At 45.0% G+C, this 12809-nt stretch overlaps 1 protein-coding gene across 2 annotated transcripts in view; it reads right to left on the bottom strand.

The window, feature by feature from the left end:
- Positions 1 to 368, bottom strand: part of DNAJB6 (DnaJ heat shock protein family (Hsp40) member B6) — an 87304-nt gene extending 86936 nt beyond the window's left edge. The window contains exon 1 of one of the 2 annotated variants that reach the window (XM_088445424.1): positions 193 to 368. The gene's annotated coding sequence lies outside the window, so the exon portion shown is untranslated. The remainder of the gene's footprint in view (positions 1 to 192) is intronic. The other variant, XM_088445423.1, reaches the window with a different exon arrangement.
- Between the last annotated feature and the right edge of the window lie 12441 nt (positions 369 to 12809).

Here is a 12809-nt window from a genome sequence, read left to right as displayed (position 1 = left end):
CCACCTGCAGGAAGGCCACAGGCTGCTGCACACACAATGGTGATCAGACACAGAGCAGCGCTAAGATGTCCGCACCAGGCAGACGCAGCTTCCACCACATCACTGATCCCGCAATGCGCTCCCTGCCCCCGGCATCTATGGGCATAAGGCCGCGGCTATTAGATCACACGGTGCCCCAGGGACGCTCCTTACCTCGCCCGGCGGCTGCTATCTCTCTCTGCTGCTTGTCTGATTCTTCTGCTGTTTCTGCGACGCAGCTTACAGCCCAGTGCTAAGCGGAAGCGTCCCGTACTAACGCGATGTCTGGGGACACGTCACTTCCGGCCTGTGCAGTTGCCCCGGGTGACGGAGGGGGGAAGTTTCTGGAAAGGTCTGTCCCCGGGGCGCTGTGAGCTGGATCGGGCTCCGGCAGGCGTGATAGCGCCTCCGAGTCCCTGTCTGTCACCGCGCTCTTCACAGGAGGAATCTCCCCCGAGTGTCCTCTGATATATCACACTGATATTGCCCTATAAGATATCATGTGCTGGGTGTATCTGGAATAAACCCAGAGAGGCCTATGCTTCATAACTAAAATGGCCCGTTAACCATGCGAATACTCTATTTAAGGTAACGGGCAATTCACCTGATATTCACCAAAGTTTTTGGAGTTTGCCTGATAGAACAAATGCGCTTGTTCTTGTAGCCCCGCTCCTTCCTATGGGACGGAGTTTCGAGGATACGAAGAGGGATCCAAGCAGATACCTCAGCCGCCTCCTCTCTTCCTGTTCGGTGGCTTTGCGCATGCATGACCCCCAAGTCGAAGTCGGCAATGGGAAGAGGTAAATAACGTTACTTCTGTAGCTACGCTACTAATCGCTATAGCTGCTTTTTGGAGCAGCTGTCCCCACTCCGGAGCAATGATGAAATGTTCACTGCTCAGGTAATAAGTATCCCCCCCCGTGGCGAGGTGGATACTTAATCATTGGGGGCCATACGACTCAGATTATGAATATTCCCCTAAGTGAGGCAGAATATAGTGTAGTTGTAAAGGTGCCTACACACTGACTTTTTTAACCGATCTGGCCGATTCCAATGCATCAGAATGACAGATCGTGTAAAAACTGCCCAAATCGTGAGTCCCCACTCACGATGCGATGCGCTTACCCGCTGGTCGCACATTGCATCGTCAGATCTGCCGTGCTGTAGGGCAGATCTGACAATCTAAGATGCGATGGTCTGTAAAAAGTCTGGATGCAGGAGAGATTGTATGAAGATTGGACACCAAATCATGTGCAGAGCTGCCGGGGAGAGTTTCAAGGGAAATCGTACACATCGGCTGATCGTGAGCACATCGCTATGTCTGTAGGCACCTTTATTATCTCTGACATCTCCTATGGTACAGCAGCAATACGCCCCAAAGCTTACTACAGTGTTACAATATACCAGGCTCTGCTAGGGACACAGCTAGTCTGCTGTAGGTGGTAAATGGCTTGGGGGTCTATTCTTAGATCAGATAATAGCCCTGTTTTGTGGCAAACAGGGCTTTTCTCTGCTTACACCTATTCCCAGAACGGATTTATGTAGAGAAGTTCATTACCTCTCCAGCTGCACCCCTGCTCCGTGGATGAATCGCATCACCTTGCTATTGTATGGTGAGTGCAATTCATAGAAGAACTGAACGCTCAGCTTTCCGTTCCTCTGCAGTGTACAGATTACGCTATCTCTGATTGGCGTAATCTGTACATGAGAAACAAAGGAGCAGGGAAGTTGAATACTTACCTGCTCTCTGCCTGGCACTGGCTCTGCCCTCTGTTACCCAATGTCCTTTGCAGCAGGTATGACGTGACCTGCTACTCTCAAAGGCCATCGTATGCGAAGTGGGAAGCAGACATATCGGGCTCCCGATATGTCTGTCTTTCCACTGCTTTCAAGGATCGCAGAGTGGCTGTTAACAGCAGGAAGACACCAGATAGGTAAGATTACATGAACTGCTACAAAACATCACTATATATTGCATCTACATGAATAGACCCCCAAATTTGCTGTTGAGATAAAACAGTAAACCCTAGTGCAGTGGTTCCCAAACTGTGTGCATAGGCACCCTGGGGTGCCTCACGTTGGTGGTCTAGCACAAAATAGAATTATTTATGGTCAATGTAATGTAAATAAGTGGACAAACAGAAGCGCAAACCTGTCCACCACCACATAACTGAATCTAAGGATGACAGGTAAGTATAATTTCACTTTTTTACTACATTTTTTTCTGAATTTCTCAATAACAAACATGCAATCCGATGCGCTAAACTGCGTATTCACAACACATACGCTGATGCTCATAATGCACACATATATATATACACACACGCTCATATGCGTATTCACATACTTACACATGGACGCTCATCTGTATAGTCACATACTATTTTCTATTTCAATACACAGACGCACATATGCGAACGCATATGTATAAAATGGTTCCCACACATTATAGTTAATAACCAGATTTATTAAAGGTTTTGTTAGCTAATAATTATGATGTAAGATGTACTTAAAAGAGATCTAAGGTTCAGAATATAGTGGACATGTCATGTTTGGAATCATACTAAATCCCTGTTTATTTGCATACATCCGTTTCTATCGGCAAAGAAGTTGCATCATGTGTCTGCTAGTTATGGATGATGGGGAGTTATTGAATAGAATGTTATAACTTGCATGCAGTGTTGTAGACAGTTTTAACCAGTTGTTCGGCGGGAAACTACACAATGTGACCGTTGGATGATTGAGGCATACCCCTGATGATAGCATATGAACCGACCAATGACCAGATTGACCAGAAGCAAGAACCAACTGTGAAACCTGTAAGGTATATAGGCTGTGTCCTGACCTCAGTGTAAAGGTATCTTCTTGCAACTGCAGACGTCTGGATTGATGACTGTATACTGGTACCAGTGCGCTGTTACTTTATTATTGCTTTTTATTCTAATTGTTAACTCTTACATCGTGCTAACCCTTTATACATAAACAACTTTTTTGTGCTTTGGAACCACACGATTGGACTGGAAAGCAATTCTTTAGCGACTTGCAGCGCTAAATAGCGACTTATAGGTATTCATACGAAATTCCCCAGATATTTACATTGAGTGAATTAAAAGATTAATTTCTATATTTCTCTGGAGTTAATGTTAAATCCTATACATGATGATGTTACTAGTGTACAATGAATATGGAGACTGAGGGCCTGATTCTGACCCACTCGCAAGCGGGTCGATGGTGCCCAAGTGCGCATGCGCACGACGACCCGAATAACGACGGCCAAGCCATCGTTAAGGGTCTCACACCAAAGGGGGCGTGCTGTCGATGGTGATTGACAGCACGCCCCCTTTGGTGGGCGTGGCTGCCCAGACGGAGGCGTTCCCATGGGAATGCCTACCGTCTGGGTCCAGCCCCACTGACATCACTAGTGATGTTAGTGGGAGTGCTTTTGGCTGTGATAGAGCCAAAAGCACTCCTGGGCTTGCGGCAGTGAGACCCTACCGCAGGGTCTCGTCGCAAGCCTGATGGTCTTGACCATCGCGACCATCATTTTGTCCGCTCGCTATAGCTGTGGGTGGTCACCCACAGCTATGCGAGCAGCCAGGAGGCCGTTCCAAAAAGGAGCAGGAATGGCCCTGATTCAGAGCGAGCGCTCTGTCAGAGCGTCCACTTCTGAATCAGGGCCTGAATGCCATGAAAGAGGTTGTGGGGGAGATGTGTCAGATCATGGGGCAAGATAAAGTGGAGAACCGATCAGCTTCTGTTATTTTTCTAGCACAGCCTGTAGAATGACAATTAGAAGCTGTTTGGTTGCTATCGGCAACTTACCCACATTATCTGTCTCCAAGATTTGATTACTCCTAAATTTGGACTCGGATTAGGGGCCTGATTCAGACCCACTCGCGAGCGGCTGTCCGCTCGCAAGTGGGTCGATGTTCTGGACTGAGCATGCGCACGACGGAGGGAGCTCCGTCGTGCGCATGCGACGAGCGAAGGAAAGTCCTTCGCTCGTGTCTGATCAAAGGGGGCGTACTGTCGATGTTGTTTGACAGCACGCCCCCTTTGGTAGGCGTGCCGGGGGCGTGCCACCCTGACGGGGGCGTTCTCACGGGAACGCCTCCCGTCAGAAGCCGGCCCACTGAAATCACTAGTGATGTCAGTGGGAGTGATTTTGGCTCTGATAGAGCCAAAATCACTCCGGAGCCTGCGGTTGAAAACCTCAACCGCAGGCTCCGGTTCGCAGGCTCTGAATGAGGGCCTAGGTGTGCAGTCTGGTAAACCCCAAATATATAATCTTTAAAATTATACTACCATCTACGGAATTCATTACCTTCACATTCCCAGGTGTGTTAAAAGAAACCTTTTTTGCAAGTTCATTGAAGTGAATATCGTACGTTAGGTTCTCTATACACAAGTAAAAAATATGGTAGTTGCTCAATCAGCTTAATATACTACAGGTGCTTGTAAAGGGCGGGGTTTACACTGAACACAGAAAAAAGAAAATTGCCCTCCAGCACACTGCAGATAAATCAAAAATACTTGAATCCTACATGATAATAGAAATTCAGAGGTATTGGTTTACATACATTTGCAAATATATGAATAAGCGCTGGTCCGTCGTCAAGGCTCCTCTATACCAGCGTCCCTTAACACTTATTGATTTAACTTTACACACCTATACTTTAACACTTCACTATCACCTTTTTTCCCCTTTTCGTGTGATGCCCTGGGGGTGGTCCTTGGCTGGAAATTTTTGGGGTGCCTTGCTTCTCGGACGTGAACCCCTTAATTTTAGGGACGCTGGTATAGAGGAGCCTTGATGACGGCCCAGCGCTTCATATATTTGCAAATGTATGTAAACCAATACCTCTGAATTTCTATTATCATGTAGGATTCAAGTATTTTTGATTTATCTGCAGTGTGCTGGAGGGCAATTTTCTTTTTTCTGTGTTCAGTGTAAACCCCGCCCTTTACAAGCACCTGTAGTATATTAAGCTGATTGAGCAACTACCATATTTTTTACTTGCAGTTTGGAGGCATGAAAGGAGTCAGCATTAGGAGGAGGTGCTGATCCTTATAGTGCCATGTGGAGGTTTTTTGGGGTACCTCCAAGGTAAGTTAGCTCTCAGCTCATACATGTACTGTTATCATGCAGTACATCAATTTGTTATATGACCCAGAGTGGGTGCTACTATTATGTAGCAATAATTATTTTGGGGTGAGCGTTTGGGAGTGGGGCCCCCGGGATTGTTCTGGCTGGACCTTGCTCATGGCATCACCACTTAATTCACATAGAATATTTTTTCACTTTTCTATGCTTTGTGTATTATTTATGTCATTTTAATTATTTTACATCTCATTAACACTTATTGATTTATCTTTACACACCTATACTTTAACACTTCACTATCACCTTTTTTCCCCTTTTCGTGTGATGCCCTGGGGGTGGTCCTTGGCTGGAATTTTTTGGGGTGCCTTGCTTCTCGGACGTGAACCCCTTAATTTTAGGGACGCTGGTATAGAGGAGCCTTGACGACAGCCCAGCGCTTATTCATATATTTGCAAATGTATGTAAACCAATACCTCTGAATTTCTATTATCATGTAGGATTCAAGTATTTTTGATTTATCTGCAGTGTGCTGGAGGGCAATTTTCTTTTTTCTGTGTTCTCTATACACACCCTTGAAGAAATTCCGTTGTGGTGTACACCTGATTTCTTTTTATATATTGTTATAACCATACTACACATTGTTGGTTCAATTATTTTCCATTCACACATATCATGGAGGATAAAGTCACCAAAAGTACGGAAACTCCAAAACAGAACTTGTCTATGCCACTCTCATATGAAAATTCTCTATATGATCTAATTTTTCTAAATAGTAACCGTAGGGATAAACCACCTATCCATATAAAGAAACCTTTTGGTGGTATAGCGCCTTTGGTAGTCACTTTAGTGTGAATTGGATTGCTTCTTTATACCCACTGTTGTTTCTGGAGATATTCTATTTCATCTTGATTCATCATGCCTTGTATTACCCCGCACTAAGTGACAAATTTGGAGCAGCCAGCATAACCTATACTCTATCTTCCAATAATCCAGTCAGATGTGATCTGAAGAACTGAGTTTATTATTCGATAGAGGAAATTGCGTGGAAATGATAAGTAATGTGTGATAAGTGATGTGGTGAAACTGTAAACAAACAATGAAAAGCTATTACTATAGGTACATGGGAATGCAAGGCAAACATACATAACATGGGATATGCAAACAACATGAAACATACAGTATGCAAAGTACAGGCTGCAATGTCACATAGTACAGCTAACGTGCACACAAGCTTAAAACTTCAACTGTGCCATTCAATATGCATAACACATCGGATGCTGTACCAGGTTGAGCATATGTAATGATGACTGTCTGGGACCATGTGAAAAGGAAAATGGCTGCTTACAGCTCCTTTAGCCCAGAATGCATTGCTAGACTGCTATGGAATGCTAAGAGCGACAAAATAGATCAGATTTAAACTGCTGCTGTCCTGACTACTAGGTGGGGCTGCTAATGTGAATTAGTGTAACATAACAAACCTATGCTGAAGGTATGACATGCCTCATTAACTTAAGTATCACTTCAGAAAAGCTGCACTTTTAGTGGAGTCAGCGTTTCTGAACTGTGAAACTTGTGCTGTCATATGCAGGTGGCTGTACTGACAGTGTGAAATTCCTGTGTAGTCAATGGCGGTACTCTTATTGCTGAGCTGCCACGGTTAGACTGTATAGAAACTCTTGTACTGTCATGCAGATAGCTTTGGCTGGCAGTGTAACAGATCTGTAAGTCAGTATGTGTCCCACTTGGTGACAGATAAGTTGTTGACGAAGTCAGATATATATGCATCACGCTGGGAGCCTGATGTTTTACTGTACTGCCCTGCATTAAGGGCCTGATTCAGAGCCGCTCGTAAGCGGCCTCTCGTTCGCTCCGAGTGATGTTTGCCCAACTGCGCATGCGTACGATACGCATGCGCAAACCAGTCCGTGCGGTCGAAATTCATGTGCTCGCAAAATAGCGAATGCCTGATAATTTGAGTGACAGAAAGAGGCGTATGTGGGTGGTAACAGGGGAAGGTGCTTGAAAACGGGGAGTGGAGATCAGAATGCAGGCGTGCTTAAAGGTCAAAACGGGCGTTTTATGGGTGTGCATAATTAAAACAGCAGCGTCATTGACCACGTCACTGGGTTGTTTTATAGCCAGAACTGCTCGCAAGATTGTGGTAGCAAAAACCAACCACAAGAATAGCGAGCAGTTCATACGCTGGTCGATGTACTCGATTAATCTAATAAATAGCGGACATGACGTAGGATGCAAGCGGCCAGGGGGCGTAGTTTCCCAAAAACGACCGCAAGTTTTGTTCGCTTGTTCAGACCTAGAGGCGTAAACAGACCACAAAGAGTGAACGGTTCATTTGAATAGCCACCCCTATTTTCTGGACGAGCGAGGGCTAATTGCGTCCGGCTCTGAATCAGGCCCTAAGTGTCTGACAAATTTGGAGCAGCCAGCATAACCAATACTCTATCTTCCAATAATCCAGTCAGATGTGATCTGAAGAACTGAGTTTATTATTCGATAGAGGAACTTGCGTGGCAATGATAAGTAATGTGTGATGATAAGTAATGACAAGTGATGTGGTAAAATTGTAAACAAACAATGAAAAGCTATTACTATATGTACATGGGAATGCAAGGCAAACATACATAACATGGAATATGCAAACAACATGAAACATACAGTATGCAAAGTACAGGCTGCAATGTCACAGAGTACAGCTAACATGCATTACTGACTAAGCAGATCTACAATATGATGGCACAGTTGAAGCTTAGAACTCACCATCGGATGCTGTACCAGGTTGAGCATATGTAATGATGACTGTCTGGGACCATGTGAAAAGGAAAATGGCTGCTTACAGCTCCTTTAGCCCAGAATGCATTGCTAGACTGCTATGGAATGCTAAGAGCGACAAAATAGATCAGATTTAAACTGCTGCTGTCCTGACCACTAGGTGGGGCTGCTAATGTGAATTAGTGTAACATAACAAACCTATGCTGAAGGCATGACACTCCCCGTCTGGTATTGTTGACACCACAAATTAAAAGCTAAGTAGGTAACAGTAAAAACAGTTCAGACACTGGTCTGAGAAACAACTTAGTCTCTCCTTGCTTACAGATCTCGACCTTACGAACTTTTCCGGCCTTGCTCGGGAACGTCTTGGTGACAATACTCAAAGGCCACTCGTTACGTTGTGACCGACAATCTCTGACAAGCACAATGTCACCAGGTTTTAGGTTGAGTTTGGCAACTTGGTCCTTGGCTGCAGGATAGAGATATATTGTCTTTTCCACCTGTCCCAAAAGGCGTTTGCTAGAATTTGAACTTGCCTCCATTGTCTTTTGAATAAGTCTTTGTTGGTGAACTCTCCAGAAGGAGCATAGATAGTCCCGGTCTTCTGAGTGAGAAGAGTAGCAGGAGTAAGCAGAAGCCGATCTTTTGGGTCATTAGAAACTGAAGTCAAAGATCTGGCTTTGACGATAGCTGAGACTTCAGCCATGAAAGTTGTTAAACTCTTGTGAGTAAGTCTTGCAGTACCTACTTGTAGGAATATGGAATCAAGGATTCTGCGTATTATGCCAATCATCCTTTTCCCATGTACCTCCCATATGAGAAGAATGAGGCGGGTTGAAAGTCCATGTACAACTTTGCTCACTGAGGTATCTCTCTACACCTTTAGTGTTGATGTTTGAGCAAATTTGTAGTTATTTGGTTGCGTAAATATTTTGACAGTGATGCCAACCTTCACATTCAGTCGCCCTTAGAGATGTGGCACATTTAAATGAACAGGCTATGTGAGTTAGGCAGGTAATTGCTCTAAGAAGTGATTTCCAAGTAGAGAATCTTTGGAATCTGTGTGGCTCAAGTTGACAATGTGAGATCATGGTATGGATTGTTGTCACAGCTAGCACTACAGCACAAAGTTCTAGCCTGGGTATGGTATTGTCTGGAAGTGGTGCTAACTTCGCTTTGCCCATGACAAACCCAATATGACACTGGCCTCTAATATCCACAGTTTCAAGATATGCAACAGCGGCAATTGCTTGGATTGAAGCATCAGAAAATACACATAATCTCTGGTTTTGTAGTTCCACTCCTCCCACAAATCTCTTTTCTGAGGAGACAGTGGCGTGTCCCAGTCAGATGACTCGCAGGTTAGGTCTCTGAGCAAGGCTTTACCTTGGATAGTGACAGGAGCAGCAAATCCTAAGGGGTCATACAAGCTGTTTATAACAGACAAGACAATTCTGCGGGTATATGGTCTTTCCTCACTGTTCACTTGGAAGGTAAAGGAGTCAGATTTGGTCCAAGGCTACGTTGAGCTGGTGGAGAATCAGTTCCTGAATCTCTTACGTCACTGGTATGATCTTGAGAAGGGAAGGCTTCCATCACTCTTTTGCTGTTGGAAGCTATTTTGTCAAGCCTGAGATTAGAGCAGGCAAGCATTTCCTGAGCTCTCTTGAGGTTGATTGCTGTCTCATCCCGTTGGCATAGATTTTAAACAGTCATCTACATAGAAATCTTTTTCCACAAGTTGTCTAACATCAGAACCATACTCTAGCTCATCCTCTTGAGCTGAACGTCTGAGTCCATAGATGGCAACTGCAGGGGAAGGGCTGTTACCAAAGATGTGTACCCTCATGCGGGTATATTCTGCAATATCTCTAGAGGGGTCGTTGTCTCTGACCCAAAGGTATCTTAGGAAATTCCTGTCACTTTCCCTCATGAGGAAGCAATTAAACATTTGTTGAATGTCAGCTGTGAAGGCAATAGAGTCCTTACAGAAACATACGAGTACTCCAAGGAGTTTGTTGTTAAGGTCTGGTCCTGCCAGGAGAACATCATTTAAGGAGATGCCTTCGAACTTGGCACTGGAATCAAACACGACTCTGATCTGACCTGGTTTCTTTGGGTGGTATACTCCAAACATTGGTAAGTACCAGCATTCTTCTGTGTCTTTAAGAATGGGAGCTATCTCAGCATGACCGTTCTCAAATATTTTGTCCATGAAAGAGAAGCGATCTTTCATTTCTGGTTTCCTATGGAAGTTGCGTTTTAGTGAAGAGAAGCGTTTAAATACTTGTTCTCTGCTGTTAGGTGGGCGCCGTCTGTGTGTTTTAAGGGGTAGAGGTGTAACCCAGCTGTTGGCATCATCTTTGACTAGTCCCTTTTTCATTATTTCCAGGAATAGATTGTCCTCTATGGACATTGTGACTTTGTCATCCATTTTTGTTCTTTGGAAGACTGTGCACCCCAAATGTTCTTGGTAGCTGTCACAGATGTGGATGTCACTAGGAGAGTCTATGACAGTGCAGTGTGGTAGTTCCTCTATGAGGAAGTGATTGTGACATAGTTGAAATAGAGAAGGGCGTCCGTTTTCTAAAGTACAGGTAAGCATGCTGTTGACAGTAGTAGTTTATGCATATTTCCAAGACATACTTCTCCTATTATGACCCGTCCTCCTTTGAGCATAAGGAGCATTGTGTGGACCATTAATCTGACTTCTGGCTTTGTGGACTCGTAAGATATCTCTCCCGATGAGTAGAATTATCTGGGCTAGAGGGTCCAGTTCAGGTATCAGATGTGCTATACGTTTCATATGTGCATGATGGATAGCTGTGTCTTGTGTAGGGATTTCAGACCTATTATCAGGGATCTCATTGCATTCAGTGATAGTGGGTAAGGGAAGGCATGTCTTTCCATCTATGGACTCGACTTGATAGCCGATTGCTCTCCTCCCCATTGTTTCAAAACTCCCTGCACAAGTCCTTAAGGAGTATGGAGTGCTGGGTCCTTTGATATTAAAGGTCTCAAAGAAGGTTGATCTGGCTAGAGACTTGTTACTTTGGTCGTCTAGGATTGCATAAAGTTTGACCGCTTTCTCTGGTTGGCTGTTGAGGTAGACTCTAACTAAACAGATTTTGGAGCAAGATTTGTCACTAATAGTGTCTTTGCAGACCAGTATATTGTGAAGTTATCTCTGGTATGACTGCAGTAGTGTCTCTTTGCTCCACACTGAGCTCCCTGCCATGCTCTGTGTCACCATAACTGTGTTATAAAGTCAATGGGGAAGGTCCAGGGTGTAGAGCTGTGTTGTGTTGTGTGCTGTGACATTCTATGCAATTAACACTAACCTTACAATCCTTGGCAAGGTGGGTTGTAGAAGAGCAGCACTTGTAGCAGATGCCGTTTTCTCTTAGGAATGCTTTGCGGTTCTCCAGGGACTTTTCTCTGAAGGCTCTGCATTTCAGGAGAGGATGCAGTTTGTTATGCAGGGGACACTGCTTGGAAAGATCTTTATCTTTGTTCTTTTGATGAGTAGAATAGGTAGACCTGTGGGAAGAATCTGTATAATGCACGTTAGTCTTGTGAACTGCGACTGACATTTTGCGGGGGTTAGGTAGAATAGGGGTTGAGCTAGTCAATGTAAAGGCAAAACTAGGATCATTCGTGGTCTTAGCTAGTTGGTGCACAAAGTTCACAAAATCAGAATGGTGGAAATAGCACGTTGTGCCGCTGCTTATATTTGGAACCATGGATGAGTCATTGCTCCTGCAGATTGTAAGGTAGCTTTTGCACTATAGGGTTAATGCCTCTGGCTGTGTCGAGGGAGGCAAATCCTGGTAAGTCTCCCTCGCACTTGGCTACTTGAAGCTCCATTAGTAAGTCACTTAATTCTCTGATAGCTTTTGTTAGGTAACCTGGGAAATCATCAATTCTTTTGAATAGTGCACTTTCTATTATCTCTTGTGAGCCGTAGCACTCATTTAATCTATCCCAGATCTTTTTAAGGCCATTCTCAGGATGGTTAATATGGCATGTTCTAGCATGTTCAGCCGATTCAGGCCCTGATTCAGAGCCGGACGCTCTGACAGAGCACTCACTCTGAATCAGGGTCGCCCCTCTTAATTTTTAGAGCGGCCTCCTGGCCGCTCGTATAGCTTGTGGGTGACCACCCACAGCTATAGCGAGCAGCCAGAAAGATGGTCACGATGGTCAAGACCATCAGGCTTGAGACGAGACCCTTGTGGTAGGGTCTTGTTGCCACAAGCCCTGGAGTGCTTTCGGCTCTATCAGAGCTGAGAGCACTCCCACTGACATCACTTGTGATGTCAGTGGGGCCGGCCCCAGACGGTTGGCGTTCCCATGGGAAAGGGGGCGTGCTGTCACTCAACATCGACAGCACGCCCCCTTTGTAGCGAGACCCGGAGCGACGGCTTGCCCATCGCTATCCAGGTCTAGCGCATGTGCATGACGGAGCCGCCTCCGTCGTGCGCACTGGGCCAACATCGACCCGCTTGCGAGCGCTCGCGAGCGGGTCTGAATCAAGCCCTCATTCCCAAGCCATTTAATTAAAAGATCTATCTCTTCGCTATGTGAAAGGCCTAACCCTCTAATTACATTTTGGAAAGAGGATTGCCAGGCTCTGAAGCTCTCAAGGTGATCATTGAACTTTAAGAGTCCGTTTGTAACTAGCTTACCGCGAGCAAGAAACTTGGCAAAGTCTAATGTGTCTTGATTGGCTCTAGGAGATGCTGTTTGTGCATTAACATGGTAAGTAAATGGTGTGTGGTCATACCTGTTAGGATTGTATAGTTCCTGTTGGCTTGTATCATGCCACTTTTGTGTGCGGGTAGTTGTGCCTTTGTTGTAGTTTGCAGATTCAGACACCTGATGTGGGGGAGAGTTG

This window comes from Taudactylus pleione, unplaced genomic scaffold, assembly GCF_031769625.1.
Source record: "Taudactylus pleione unplaced genomic scaffold, aTauple2 ptg000380l, whole genome shotgun sequence".
NCBI classification, from domain to species: Eukaryota; Metazoa; Chordata; class Amphibia; order Anura; family Myobatrachidae; genus Taudactylus; species Taudactylus pleione.
The sequence above is the reverse complement of the archived record's forward strand: the minus strand, read 5'-3'. Positions and strand labels throughout refer to the sequence as shown.